The sequence below is a fragment of the Pleurodeles waltl genome, chromosome 6 (genome assembly GCF_031143425.1).
Source record: "Pleurodeles waltl isolate 20211129_DDA chromosome 6, aPleWal1.hap1.20221129, whole genome shotgun sequence".
Lineage (NCBI taxonomy): Eukaryota > Metazoa > Chordata > Amphibia > Caudata > Salamandridae > Pleurodeles > Pleurodeles waltl.
The window spans coordinates 1,136,845,090-1,136,860,730 of record NC_090445.1 but is presented as its reverse complement, the minus strand read 5'-3'; positions in this window follow the sequence as shown (position 1 = coordinate 1,136,860,730).

Sequence of the window (15,641 nt, the reverse complement as noted above, 5' to 3'; positions counted from 1 at the left end):
CCGGCCCCTCCACTTCTTCCTCCAAGCCTTTCAATTGGATGTTCTCCCTCCGAGATATATTTTCCAAATCTTCGCACTTGAGTAGAGCCATCTGCAGTTGCAAATGGAGGTGGTCTGAGGCTCGCTCCATCGGCTGTAGTCGACGCTCAATGTCCTGGTATTTCGTTTCCAGGTCCACTGTGCGTAGGCCGACGGAGTCAATATCTGTCTGGATAGAGGTCAAATGGACATTAATCTCAGATTTAAATGAGTCAAAAGAGGCTGCTATATATGATTTGAGTTCTTCTCTCAGTTCAGACTTAAGGTCACACAGCGAGGAAAGTAGGTGCTCTTTAGTGAGAGCCATACTTGTGCCTGTAGGGGCATCTCCGCCAGTCGCCCTTGCCGTCGTTGTAGGGAAATAATTAGACATTTGATTACCGTGGTTCTTCTTTGGTGGCATATAGGATGCTTTATCTCCAGAGCTCATGCAAAAGGAAGTAGGGTATGGCTATCGCTGGATTTTGTTCTCTCTCCGTTCCCCCGCAGCCGCTGTCTTCTCCAGCAGGAGCTAGGTGCGCATCTTTTACCTCGGGTGCTGACTTTTCCCCCTACGTGGGGATTCCCCTACGGGTACTCCCGACCAACACTGGAGCCTCCCAGATCTAACTGGTATAATGGTGAGTATAGGGTTCCTAGCACCTAGAATGCTCCATGCAGATTCAAATCGCCCGCCATGTCAAAGTCAGGCACATCAGGCAGGTAGGTATGACTACTCGGGACCTCCGCTGGGGCCCAGCTGACACCAACATCCTCCCCACTGCTAGCGCTCCATACCTGCCTCTTCTCAGCCCTCCAACAAGCCTGCTCTGTATTGCACCGCCCAGGCCTCCGCTCGAGTCCCACAAACGCTGCCTCTCTGCAGATGCCTGGAACAGGAGGTGGGCAGTACGGGGCCTGTCTCCCCGCTCAGCAACTTCAGTACTGTTTCTCCACCTCACGCCAGGTCCCTGCTCCACCTCAATGCCCCTTCCGATGCTTGTTGCTCTCGGATGTAACCACAGCACAATGTTAAGGTAGGCATCTTGAGCAGTTCTGTGAATTTCAGGGTAATGTCACCAGCGTAGAAGCTAATTCACTGGCGGTAGCATTTAATTTCTTCCCCCTCGTTTTTTGTCTGGTGTGAAAACCGGCTGATGACCTCGGATTTGTCGGTTTCTGTAGGGTAGCTGCTGGACCCACTGTGGATCACATCCACGTGGCCATTATGGCTGGCCACGCCCCTAGTCCAAGGGTCCCAAACTGCCAGACACCTACTAGGTGCCACACCCTTGGCTCACTGCACAAGGGAGAGCATGCTGACGGGACTTTAAACCCAGGGGTGTGGTACTTGCATCTTCTCCCCACTCATAACTTTTTGTCCACATAAGCTATCCATGCCAAATGTGCATCCTTTTTTCTCCAACATTGTAGGGATTCTAAAGGTTCCCAGAGTTTGTGGGTTCTCCTGGAAGAGACCAAGAAATTAGCCAAAATGCAGCTAAACTTTGTTTTTTTTTAGGAAAAATGGTAAAAAAAGTGCTGCAGAAGAAAGCATATGTTTTTTTTTCCTTCAAATGGCAACAGCAAAGATTTTGCGGTGATAAAATATCAGCTTTCAGGAACAGGCAGACTTGAATCAGAAAACGAAGGCCCAGATTTATACTTTTTGATGCAAAACTGCGCAAACACAGTTTTGCGTCAAAAGGTTTACTTGCTGGCTTGCGTCATTCCTCAGCGCCTGCTGGGTGCTCTATTTATGGAATGCCGCAAGCCAGCGCAAAGCTTGGGCTAGAGTCTAAAAAAATAAGATACCCGGTGGGGCTGGTGGTATTAGAAAAGGAGGTTGTGCGTCAGATAATGATGCTAGGCTGGTTAGAGGCAAATTAAATGCCACTAACTAACCTTGCGTCATTTTTTGACGCACAACCACCCAAAAAATGAGCCATGCCCACCACCTCAATGGCTAGCCCAGGGGACCAGTGTCCCCTGGGCAAGGCCATTCTACCCAGTCCCAGGCAGGGGGGGCCATGTTAGGGCCCCCCAAGTGCAAAACAAATATATATATATATATATATATATATATATATATATATATATATATATATATATATATATATATATATATATATATATTTATTTACCTAAACTTACCTGGGGTGGGATCCCCTATCCTTTGGTGTCCCGCTGGTGTGGGTGGGGGTGTTCCTGAGGCTTAGGGTGGGCATCTATGGGCCTATTCTATGATGTTTCACCGTGGATATGGGTTCACAGGTCCCTTAACGCCTGGTCAGACCCAGTTATTAAATAATGGCGCTAAGCAAGCTTAGAGTCATTATTTGGGTCCCCTTACTCCATGCGCACCATTTTTGCACAGGAGGGTAAATATGGTGCTAAGAAGTTAGCATTGTCTTTAAGACGAGAAGGGCTACTTTGCATCTCTTTGACACAAGGAGGGTTCGTGAATCCTAAAAATGGAGCTAACACCTATATTTTGACACTTGACAAGGCTAGCGTCAAAATATAAATATGGAGTTAAGTTTGCTCCACATTTGACACATCAAAATTAACTAAATACCTGAGGAAGTCCAGAGAGATGTGACTTGATCCCTCAGTGTTTTCTTACCCAGAATCCCCTGCAAACCTCAAATGTAGCAAAAAAAATCAAATTTTCCTCACATTTCTGTGTGGGATCACTGCACTGGCACAAAGTCCACTCAGTCTCCCAATAAAAATTATACCTCAGGTGTGTAGGTGGGAAAACATATTGAAATTGAGGGGGGAACCAAAATGGGTCCACAAGGGCACTTTGAAAAAAAAAAGTTTTTAGGCTGACAAGTGGGGCAGAATTTTTATCGGTATAAATGTGACAATGCTGGGTGGTAGGAATTTTTTGGATTCCTGCTGATTCCATAAGGTTCCATCACAAAGATGTAGGGAAAATGTGTGCTTTCAAGCAAAGTTGGGGAGGTTTGCAGGACACTGTGGGTAAGAAAATGGTGTGGGATGCATTGAAGAACACCACCCTTGACTCACACAGATGTTTAGTTTTCAGGTGTGTTTAGGTCTGGTAGATTTTTCAAGGTGGCAGCGCTTACCATTCCAAGTGGGACGATATTGGGAGTTAGCCAAGCTCTCTTGGCCCAGATGTAAAATCAAAACCCAAAAGAATCAAATGCCCTCTTGCTTGCCATTGGGATGAGATACTTTAGTTTGTAGGGGGGCTGAAAGATTATCCCCTTCAGTTGGGGTGGGGGGCATAGCAATGCCCATAGTGGTTGGCAGCCACCACCCCTCTATTTTTTTTATTAATTCCCTGGCTTCTAATGCGCTTTCTGCTCCCCCCGGGGAGCAGATGGGGGTATTTACTCCACATGCCCCCCTGTGGGCAGAACAACTTTGTCCCATTTATTTGGGGTTGGGGTATGGCAATAACCACAACCTCTTTTAAAAAAAAAGAAAACCTTCTCTGGTGTCTAGTGGGCTTTCTGCCCTTGGGGGCAGATGGGCTTTACAAAAATAGGCTGATCTGCCCCACATCAGTAATGTGCCTCCATGGGGAGCGACCCTTGCTCAAGGGGCCGCCCTCCCAAACAAAACACACATACATAACAATCTCTGGTGCCTAAGTGGTTTCTGCCCCCCTTGGGGGCAGATGGAATAATAAAAATAGACCAATCTGCCCCCAAGGGGGACAGAAATGGACCAAAATAATATGACCCCATGAGGATATTGCACAAGAGGCGCTCCCCTTATAAAAAATCCCTGGTGTCTAGTGGTTTCTGCCCCCTTTGGGGGCAGATTAGCATATACAAATAGGCTGATGTGCCCCAAGGGGGGCAGAAATTGCCTAATATAATATGCCCCATCTCCCCGGGGAGCTACACTTGCCTAAGAAGCCGCTCTCCTTATGTAAAATTTAAAAAAAATCCCCAGTGTCTAGTGGTTTCTGCCACCCTTGGGGGCCGATTGGCCTAATAAAAATAGGTCAGACAGAAATGCCTTTCCTTTCCTTTCATGCCTCTCTGACTCTGCCCCTTTCCCTAGAAGAAACTAATAATTTTCTCCTCGGGACATGCTGGAAGGTTAGGGGCAACCGTTGAGGAAGTCAGTGCGCGATGCATGCTAACGTCATCAGATGTCACGGGGGGTCAGAGGTGGCAGCGGAAGGGCTTCCACTACCATTCCTGCCCGGGGGGTTAGTTTGGTGGCCCCTGCGGGTCACAGCCAGGACATAACAGTTACGTCCTTGGCATAGAAAGGGTTAATAAATTATTTCAGCAGGGCGGCTGCACTCCTTGCAGCACCAACACTTTTTAACATGTTAGTGGTGCCCCTCCCCGATTGGGGCCCCACAAAGCAGGACAAAATATGTAAATTAGATAACGCCAGGCAGCATTATGAAGCCCTCCTTGCCGAGACAAGTGAATTATAACTGAGTGTTTCCTGCTGCTTATTTTTTATAATGTTAAATGGCTTAGTGCCAAATTATTCAATATTTTTTTTGTGATCCCACAGATTTATTTTTCGTTGGGGTCCTTGAAGGTAGTCGATAGACCACCTGGCCCTGCTAGCTTCCTACATGCAGCCTTTGTCCTCTGGGGCCATGGAGGAGCTGGCAAAATTCCCTTTGTGCTCCTGTCTGGCAGTCTGCACTGTTCAGTTTTAACCCATCTATAATTTTATGTTATGTATGGCCCCCAAAAACATCTGCCCCTGCTTTCAACTGCCGCACAGGGACAAAGAAGTAGGGGTTGGCGGAACTCGCAGAATTACATGAAAACTCAGTGAGATTCTGTGGAGTTCCGTGAATGGGCACATCGAGCTGCTTGTGTTGATTTCTAGTGCCAGGAGCTCATCCGCTCTCAAAAATCAGCATGATCCACACCATGCGACACGCCAGACGGCGCTGCTTCTCGAGTTGATTTTGCTGCCACTCAAGTAGATTTCCTACTCGAGCAGCAGCTTTCTGAATATGAACCGTTGCAATAGGGGATGCCAAATATCGTTCACACTTGCCAACTTATAGTTGTCGAGCCACCTGCAAGAGAAAACTCCATCACAACGCGTTGGCTGAATTTGGCCAGAACTCTGTGTTACAAGTGTTACGCAGAGTGGCCAAGATTCTGAAAACTCCTCTAATGGAGCGGAATTTATCACCCAACCCTACAAAGAAGTAATGAGGGAACCATTCATACCAAGGCTACTCCTCAGTGTCCCAAATAAAAAAATAATATGGCCTCCTGACACCCACCTGCACCACTCTGTGCATTCTTTCCATTCCCCTTCAGAAGCCAGCTCTCCGGGGCTGCTCGGACAAGCTGTCTAAGAGCCCACGTAGAACAGTCTGGAAACCCTTTATAAAGTAGCAACAGTGGTTAAGACATTCTGTTACCCAATGCTGCTATATCAGCTCAGCGAATTACTAAATTTAGAATCCAGTCATTCACGCTTATGGCTCTCATCAACAGTAGCATATTCTGTTTTGAAGCCAAGATTATTAGAAACATTTTCTTTTAATTCTTTTATTTAAAATAGACAATTATTTAGTCTACCAACGAACCTAAAGTCCACCCAGCCTACTGTTTTTGACATCAGTAAGGGGTTAAGTAAAGAGTTTGATTTTGGCAGGAAAAGGTAAGTCCATTGGGATGATGGAGGAAATTACCCCAGCCATACCGCCGAAGCTCCTCCTGATAAATCTAGAGTCCACCTGCCCCGCCGACAACACTAAACATTGTCAGGAACTGAAATGATGCAAAATTATGTAAAGTTTTGATGAAAGGCTCTGTCAAACACGGGGGATATCCGTCAAACATTTACATTTTTCAAAAACAAACTCCCAGAGAGGGAGTTTCTTATTGAAAAATGTATAAAATGTACAAATAATGGCCTCCACTTCACTGGGATTCTCTCCTATGATGTGGAGTCTGCCAAACCCGCAGGAGGACGCCACCGCCATGGTGGTGGCGTCCCCCCGCCCACCTTATTAGAATGTTCCAGCCGGTCTGACTGGCAGGAACATTGTAATAAAGTGTTCCCGCTGGTCAGACTGGAAGGAACAGTGCTATGAGAAAGCACTTGTCTCCCTTAAAGAAGCCGAGTGCTATCTCGTATCATGAGGGGGGCCTACCAGCACCCTCAGAATGCACACTGTATGCAAAGCACACAGTGCGCATTCTGACGGTGCTGGGCAGTGGGGCCCATGCAACGTAATCCTTCATTTGTGGAGAATATGAAACACCGAGACACAGTGTAAGAAAGATCAACAAGGGAACTGAGCAAATTAGAATAAATATTGTATAGATCCATGAATACATAATAATCACAACCTGACCTTTATATATGGGATAAAGTACAACTTGCTGTACATTAAAAATAATATTGCAAGTCACCAAGGAGTTCTGTGGCTTCGGTTGACTTGCAATGTAATTTTAATGTATGGCAGGTGGTACACTACTCCTTATAATAAATAGTCACACCATCCCTTTTCCTAAAAATCACTTAAATCCTTTGTGTTTGACATGTCATGTGAAAGAGATAGCATGTTTGCAAACATGAAAAATAAAAGAATCTCTAGTGCAAAATTAGGGACATCAAAAAAATCAGTTAGATATCTGTTGGAGCCGGTACGTAATATCTTTATTACAGGCGACTAGGGACTTCCCGAGTCACATGTAATAAGGAAATCAGTGCCACCTTTTACACAGAGATTGCAGGATCCCATGCATTATGCATCAATTACAGTTACCTGTTTCCGTTTAGCTTTGTATTTTGTATGCTGTTGGTTTTTCTTGAAGCATAAATAATTCCCATGAAGCAACATTACTCAACTCTTGAAGGCAACGATCTTCACTTGGTTTATGACAAGTCTTTTAAAAGTTACATTTTAAACCTTACAGTAATAAATGTGCACTGTCATGACTGCGGAAAGGCTGAACCATGCTCTAAAAGAGAATGAGACCCACTGTTTTTAAGGGTTTTTTTAGGTTTCAGGGATGAGTGGAGTTTGGGTGTTGTAAGCGGTTTTAAGGGGTCAGGTATGTGTGGGGTTTAGGGGCGGTTAGGGGTCAGCAAATTATAAGCATCCGAAGTAACTGTTTAACAATGTCAAATCTATGAATCTGAAATAATAACACCTGAAGTAAAGCACTGAAATAAATACCTCAAACAAACCTGCTTCTAAAAATAGGACCTGCAAGCACTGTATTTACACCTCAAAATAAGCACTGAAAAGCCGGTTTCGAACATAAAGACATTCTATGCATTGGTTTCTATGAAATGGTAAATGGCATTTATTCTGAAAACGTCCATTAAACAGTTAAGGTGAAATGGTTTCTCTGTAAAGGTATTCCATGAAACTGTCTTTTTGTGAAATCACATACAACCCAAAAAGACTTAGCCCAGACCTTTAGTTATAGCGTATTATAGAAATCCCTACTAGGTTACATCATTCCCCTTCATGGCAAAAGCTAATAGAAACCATGCCATATCCAACTGGAAATTAGAGTGGACAAAACATCAACAGAAAAGTCCCTGTAAGTGATGTGCATTTTCCCGTCATGCCATTTTAGTTGCCTTAGCAACAAAACGCAGCTCTTTTCCCAAATGGAGACATGCATTTTCAGCCTTTACAAGCTTTACATTTCGAAAGTGGGAGGGGCAGAGGTTCTGGCTTTGTTTTGAGATATTTGTGCAGCTTGTCAGCTTTGATTATGCCTGAGAAGCCACTGAACTAGATGCAGGCAGTGTGCTGTATCAAGTTGATGTGTAGTATTGTATTGTATTGTAACATCTATAGTGCTTACAACCCTTATGTGGGTTGTTGAAGTACTTGCCTACATGTTTACCGTGCTACGCACTGTAGGGTGTGTGGTTAGAAGTGTGTTGTCTTTGTTTTTGCCTGTGTGGGAAGTGTTTCCATGTTGTAAGTGATGACCACCGAGGTGCAGATATTGTGTTATGGGACACAGCTCTTAGATAGATAAGAAAGTGTGAGAGATACGCATGCTGTTTATGGTTTTCAGTACGTTGACAGCTTTGAGTAGCTCTCCTGGTCCCTCTGTGGTATTTCTGGTTTTTCATAGTCCTCTTAGCTGGTTACTGCAATGGGTTGTCCATTCTCATATTTTCAGTGTATGGTCCTGAGCAGGCATAGTTTGGAGGGAGAGATGGGGTGGGGTGTGATCTGATGGGGTGAACTTTGTTACTATCATATCATATATGATTGTCACTGTGAGATGTCAAACGTGGTTATAGTCTGTCACCAGCTGGAACTATCAGTAATTGACTAACTTAGAGTCCTCTGTTGATCAGCGTATGTGGCCGATTTCTTCATGTATTCCATTCCATGCCTGTTTAGTTAGTGATGTGTGGTGTAATGCAGTGGACTGGTACAGTGTTTGGTGATGAACATGACTTTTAGGGCTTCTCCTTATGTGAGTCTAAGAGGGTCAAGTAGTATCAGGGAGTTATTATGTAGCCTGCTTGAACTGCAATTGCCTGCCCAACCACGTAGTGGTATAGTATTAGTATTACTGCGGACAAGGAGGAATATATATGAATTGTCATTACTGTATAGCATCCAGGCTACATCACAAAATAAATTGATGGACGGAGTGTTGAAACTTTTCAAACACTCACCTGAGTCACAGATCTGGGTTTAATCCAATGTTATTTTGCTTGCCATACCCAGACCCAGCCATATGCAAATCAGTCTTGACCCTGCTCCCTATGGGAGCAGTCCAGCCGGAACTGCCAAGCCAGGTCCTCCCTGGAAAGGATTCAAGCATCCTGGGACGGGTTTCAGGGTATCACCCTTCTAGCTAGCCTGGCTGATGAAGGGTGATGCCCTGAAACCGGCCCCAGGATGTTTGTTTCCGGGCCAGGGAGGACTGGTACTGGCAGTTCAGGCTTGACTGTTCCCATGAGGAACAGGGTCAAGACTGATTTGCATATGGCTGGGTCCAAACTGGGGTGGCATGGTGAACAAAAAAAGTATGGATTAAACCCAGATCTGTGACTGGGGGAGAGTGTTTGCATTGTTCAGCACTCCGTCCATTATGATTTTGTGTTGCTATTATACAGGCTAGACACAGGACAGCCCTTCATAGCTTACCTGGACATAAAAAGTTGTGAGCTGGCATGGCTCTTCCATGTCTGTAGACTGTAGTATATAGATTGTACTTGAAGAAGCAATTATTGTTCTGGGTTCCAACCCAGAGTTATTGGATGAAATACTTAGCTTAGAAGTATTCATGTTTTCAGCTCTCTTCTTAAGTGTTAATGCTCTTGAAAGCTTCAAATCTTGGGTGACAGCGAGGACCAGAGCGTGGTGGCTTGTACTGAGAAAGCAGTTCCTCCTATTGAGTTCTTATAATAAGGTGATATAATGATTTGTGAAGTAATTCTAGAGTGGACTACTCTATTTTGTTTGTATTGCTTGTGTTTAACTTGCAGGAGTTCCTTTGGTAGCTCAGTGGATGATGCAGAGAGCCATGAACATTGTGCACCTAGCAAGTGTTTGTCGGTACAGTGGCTGCAAGACTGAAGTCATGTTATCATTTTGGGTGGAGGTGAAGAAGTCTTGCAGCAGCATTTTGGATTAGTTGTATTTTGCATATGATGAAACTGAGGATGCTAAGTTATAGTCAGTTGGCATAGTCGAGCCTGGAGATTACAAATGTAAAGATAGGTTTTAGATTGTGTTAATATCCAAAGTATGAGAATGTGCATCACAATATTTTCATTGTGTAGCAGCTGCTGTTTGTGATCTTGCTGACATGCAGTATGAAGATAGGTCTGAATGTTCACGATTATACAGTTATCAATCACTTGAAGATATAGCACTCCATTGTTTAAGTATGTTACTATTGTTACTTGTTGTTAGCTCCAGGACCAGCATTTATATGTGTATCTCCGTAAGAGTGCATAGACCTTTGCGTGAGGGCCAGGGGGGTGCTGTGATATCTGTTACCCTGCACTTCGCACCAGAGCCCAATCCTTTGCAAAGACCATCCGTACTGGACGTAGGCGTACCCTAATGAATGTAAGACCTAGCAAAGCATGTTTGTGAGCTCCACCCAGAGCTCTGATTGTCATCGCTTAGTATGACTTGCCACCTGCTGTTCATTCTTATAACTACGCAGTATGCCTACCGCTTATGAATGCCTGCTGTATTGCTGTTGATGTAAAGTCCAAATGTTATGATATAGCTGAAATAACAATAAAAAGATTTCAGAAAAAAAATGAAGATAGGTCTGAATGTTAGTATGCCTTGAAGTGACAATGAATTCCCAGTCCCCGAGTGCTCACAGATCAGCAATAGGCCCTAAAATTAAAGAATAGAGGGCCACAGGGCTGAATGTACACCTGTCACAAAAACGTTCATAGACTGAAGTTCTGTTACAGTACAGAATCTCATAGTGCAGAACATATTTGAGTTTGGCAGACAGGGTACTCTATCACAAACATGGTAGAGTACACTGCAAGTACCCTGTCTGCCAAAGTGATGCCCCTTAAGCTTTTTTTACAGTCAAGAGAACCATCATGTTTCCACCAGCGGAGCTCGCACTAACTGACATCCTAGATTCGTGGATATCAATCTGTCTTTCTAAATACCTCAATCTGTCTGCATTATTTATGTAGGATGTTCTGACATACATTTTCCTGTTAGGGACTGCCAGTTATAACCTGGCAGCCCTAAAGAGAAAAAAATAAACATGACCCACATACCTTGGGAGAAAACTCCCATGGTGTCAGGGTCATTAGTTTATTGTAAGACAGTGAGCCACCTGCTTTACCTCTAAATAAATAAGTTATGTTCCATCATTGCATGCCTTAAAGAAAGACATCCATAAATTGGAGTTAGTAACCCGTAGGGTCGTTGGCTTGTTTGTATATCTCAGTGATGTTTTCTTCACGCTAAATGGTTGCAAGTTGTGACCAGACACCTGAGATTATTGTTGAGTTCTCTAATCTGTCAAATTTTGGCGTGCTTGGAAGCAAGTTAATAACCACTTCATGCGCATACAGAAGACTAGATATTTGCGTTTTTAAATTAGTCTGCTTCTGTTTAAATCTTTAAAGTTGTTTCCCACTATTGCTACGTCGTAAAGCAATTCCAGGCCACTCTGACAGGGCTCTCGGAAAGCCTGTCATTGCGGCACCTGCTTTCTGAAATGATGAGGAGCAGAGAGCACAGCTCAAGCAGGGAGGGAGAGGAACGCTCCAGTGTGTCAAAAGGACAGGTATTATTTTTCTATTTTTTATTTGAGTCGGGGAAAGAATTGAAGAGTGGGTGGTGTGGCTTGGTAGTAGGACACCAATATTTTTCTTTTTTACAAAACTTCATTGGGGAGAAGACTGTAAGTGCACATGATGATGATGGTGGGTGACAGGAATACCAGATAGCTTTTTTTAAATTAGGATGGGATTCTCTGTATCTGTCAATATTGGGTGATCTCTTTGTTGATGGGGAACTGTTGGACTTCCAAACACATTGCAGTATAGCTTCCATCCACGCCAGGTTCTGATTTATGAACAAATTAAAAGGATTTTGGGTGCATTATTTTAGATTCGATCTTGCAAACCTGCAGTTCATGCAGTGTATCAAGTCCTTCACGCTATGGGTTACAGCAGTAGGCATTTTATATGGTTTTACAAGGCCTTTTTGCCCCACTGGCATCTGTCCTGATCCAATCTTTGTGATGCCTGGAAACTGGGCTCGGCAAGACCTTTCCTTGATACAGAATGGCACAACATACTAGGGTATCCTCATAAAGTATCCCACAATGCTCGTTTCAAATACATTCAGTTAAACATTTTGAATCAAGCATATCCCATTCTCCATCACATCAATAAAATATACCCTAGGGAACACTCTAAATGCCCTCTTTGCCACTTCTCAGATGTTGGGTTGCTGCATATGTTCCGGACCTGCCTTTCACTTTGTACTTAATGGGGCTGAATACTCAATATACTTTACAATACGACAGGGTGCACTCCCCTGAAGTAACATTTTTAAGTTTGTCTCCTCCTCCTAAGTTTGAGAAATTTGGACCTCATGATTCTGCTGAAGTACAACATTACAATAAACTGGAAGGCTGCAGCTTTGCCAGCTATTGCCACCTGGGTCTGGATCTCAATCCAAGAGCACTTTAAGGCAACGAAAAGAATGCTTAACCTTGTGGAACTTATTTTATAGCCCAAACCTGGGATACCCTGACAGAAGAGTTTAAAGCGTGCACCATGGATGACAATCACCCTCCTTAATTGTTTACTCGTGATGCAGACATTTTCTCAGTTTTTTTTTTTTAATTAAACTATTTTTATTAACATTTATCGTTTACGAAAACAGTGATATAAGCAATTCGAATCACAAATAAGCTCGAGCAATATACCAGGTGCTTCAGCCCCCCCCTCACCCCAATGGTAATCATATCAATGTTCAACAGAGGGCGGAGCTCCATTCCACATAGAACTCAAACATTCCCACCCGGAGTAAGCGCCTAAGCGCAGACATATGTGATATCACATACAGAAAAAGAGAAAGAAAAAAAAGAAAAAAACCCACAACGCAAACAACCAAACTATGTGTCCCATTTCCTACAGCTCATTGTATAAAGTCTGAGGCTAGAACAGAAAAAGGCATGGGGTTCATCTGACACTGAGTCGCCACACATCCATTCCCTCCCCAGTATCCCTCCCCATAGACTGATTCTTACACATGGAAAAGGTGCAGAGCCCTAAAACGCGGGCTACAGGTTGTGAGCGGTATGCCCCTGGAAAGGAACCTCACCAGAGGGTCCCAAATGTAGTCAAAGCTCCTCCTAGAATTGTCCAGTTTCTCAGATAAGCGCTTCATAGTGAGCCTGTGCCACAGTCCAGTGTACCACAATGCTATTGGGGCTGGTTCTGTTTTCATCCAATATGACGCTAGTACCGTCTTCACTGCACCCAGTGCCAGCCAAAGAATAGAGTGGTTGACCTGTGTTTGGTGTTGCAGTTCCGGAGCATGCAGGCCCAATAAAATATGTGGCGGTGAGGCCGGGACGGGGTAGCCCAAAATCTCTTTTAGATGTGACAGAATTTCTTTTCAGTTTGGGCGGATAATGGGACAGTCCCACCATATATGTCTAAAATCTCCCAACATCCCACATCCCCGCCAACACCTATCAGACACCTGGGGATAGAGTTTTTTAAGTTTCTGCGGGTAGAGCTACCCATTGCAGAGGATTTTATAATGTGCTTCTCTAGTGCCCATGGAGCGGTTGTATTTGACTATGTCCTGAAACAGGCAGAGCCACAGACCCTCCTCCACCGGGGACTCCAGAAGCTGCACCCAAAAGGACAAATGGCGGGGATGCAAGTGCGCTGCGCTGACGTCAACAACCAATATAGTGTGAAAATACTACTTTGCGCTGCCCCCCCGCTGAACAAATTTCTCGATGGGAAAAAGATCCCTGGTGGCCGCTGCCCGCGTATGGGGCTGAGTGACCCAGTGGAGTAGTTGATTATAATGAAAGTGGTCAGAAATGGGTAAATGGAAGTCTCTACAGCAGTTTTCGAATGTACATGTTCCCCATGGAAAAGATCAGCGATCGTCAAACAACCCCCCTCCCTCCACTTATAAAAAGGACCTGGAATAACTCCCAGGGGAAAGGCCGTGTTATAGTGGATTGGGGTATGGGGTGAGGGAAAGGTTGTGAGCCTGTACGCTGTTGTCACCATGTCCCATACCTTGAGGGTAGTAGCTGTGGGGGTGCTGAGATTAGCGTTCTTCGGTCGGTCTCCTTTGGGTTTCCACAGCACATCCCATAGTGTCCACCCTGTCACTGCCCTATCCATGTGCAGCCACAACTTGTCTGATTCTTGGGGTGACCACTCAGCGATAACGCAGAGCTGTGCTGCTCTATAATATGTGAGGGGGTCCGGGAGGGCCAAACCTCACTTGTCTCTGGGGCACGGAAGCAGTTTATTAGAGAGCCGAGCTCTTGTGTTTTGCCAAATGAACTGAGTGAACATCCTACGGAGCTCAGTATAAAAATCCATAGGAATGTCAATGAGCAGGGATTGGAACAGATATAAAAACCGTGGGAGAACCGTCATCTTGATGGTGTTGATACAACCTAACCACGAGTGCCAGAGTGTTGACCATCTCTTAAAATCTGCTCGTAGCGTCCCAAGGAGTGGTGGAAAATTTGCCTTGAATAGGTCAGCCACCCTGGGGGTGAGCCGGACTCCCAGGTATAGAATTTCTTTCTTGGCCCATACAAATGGGGAAGTGGCGGCTAACACGCTCATCTCAGCGGAAGGAACTGTTAAGTTAAGGATATAGGATTTCCCCCTATTCACTTTGAAGCCTACCTGCTCAAAAAGACCCAACTCCTCCTGGATTGCCCGAAGGGTCATACGTGGTTGAGTAACAAAAAGCAAGATGTGGTTGGCAAACAGTGAGATCTTATGTTGATCAGAACCAAATTGAATGCCTTGAAAGTTCAGATCGGCCCGTACCTGGGCTGCTAGAGGTTCCACGCTAAGTGCAAAAAGCAGTGGGGAAAGGGGACACCCCTGTCTGGTTCCTCTGGAGAGGTCAAAGAAATCCGAAGTCACCCCATTGATGCCGCCATCAGTTACCAATCTTGTCCTTACGGCAGTTAATTGCTGAGCAATATGTGGAGGCGGCACTAGCACGGACTAGACGGGAATTGATTCGGGACGGTCTGCTTTTCCATCTAATGAAGCATCTGCAGCTTTTCTTCTCCGAGTACAGGAAGAGGTTTGGTGTGGTTGGTTTTTAAAATTGAAGACACAATGTCATACATGCCCTGATGAAGGTGGCTGTGAGAAATATGTATTGATCCAGATATGTAAGTGCATCGAAACGTGCATCGGCAAGCTTTGTTGGCATATTTATTATTGGAGCAACACCAACTATAATGAACTATACCTCAAATAAGGAATGGATGGAGTTTTGTTAACAGATATTTGGAGCGATATCTTCAGTGTTGATGTATATGATATCCAGTTTGGATATGGATCTAAGAGACTCTTTGAGCGAATCATTATAAACTATTTGGAGATTACCGTTAGTTCATATATTCAAAAGCTGCATATATTAATGTATAAATATTTGTGACTTAAATGTTTTTGATATGATGATATGTATGGGTATGTGAGATGTGCTGTTGTGCATACTGAGTTGTCTTTGGTTTTGTCTTTCGGCATCAGTGTGTAATTTATTTGGTGAAGGGGGGTTTGTTCTATTCAGTATTCGATCAAAGAAGTGTACAGTATTTTGAATATACATGTAAATGGAAAATAGATGAGAATTATTATTAAAGAAGAGAAAAATTATTTCACATCCAGTATTTCAGTCTCTATCCTTTGGATTGAGCTGATTCTTTGAATGTTTATGAGAGCGATACTTTGTCTACTTACTGTACGTTTCCCTGAATCTCTCTCCGTATTTGGGCAGGGACCCTGTGTTCTACTTGATAAGTAACAGTCATGAAATGGATCAAAGACTTTGTACAGATGGTCCTCAAATCTACATTTGAACCTGGGAACTCACATTAAAAAATGGGCTTGCAAAACTGTGAGCAACATGTGACCTTATGGCA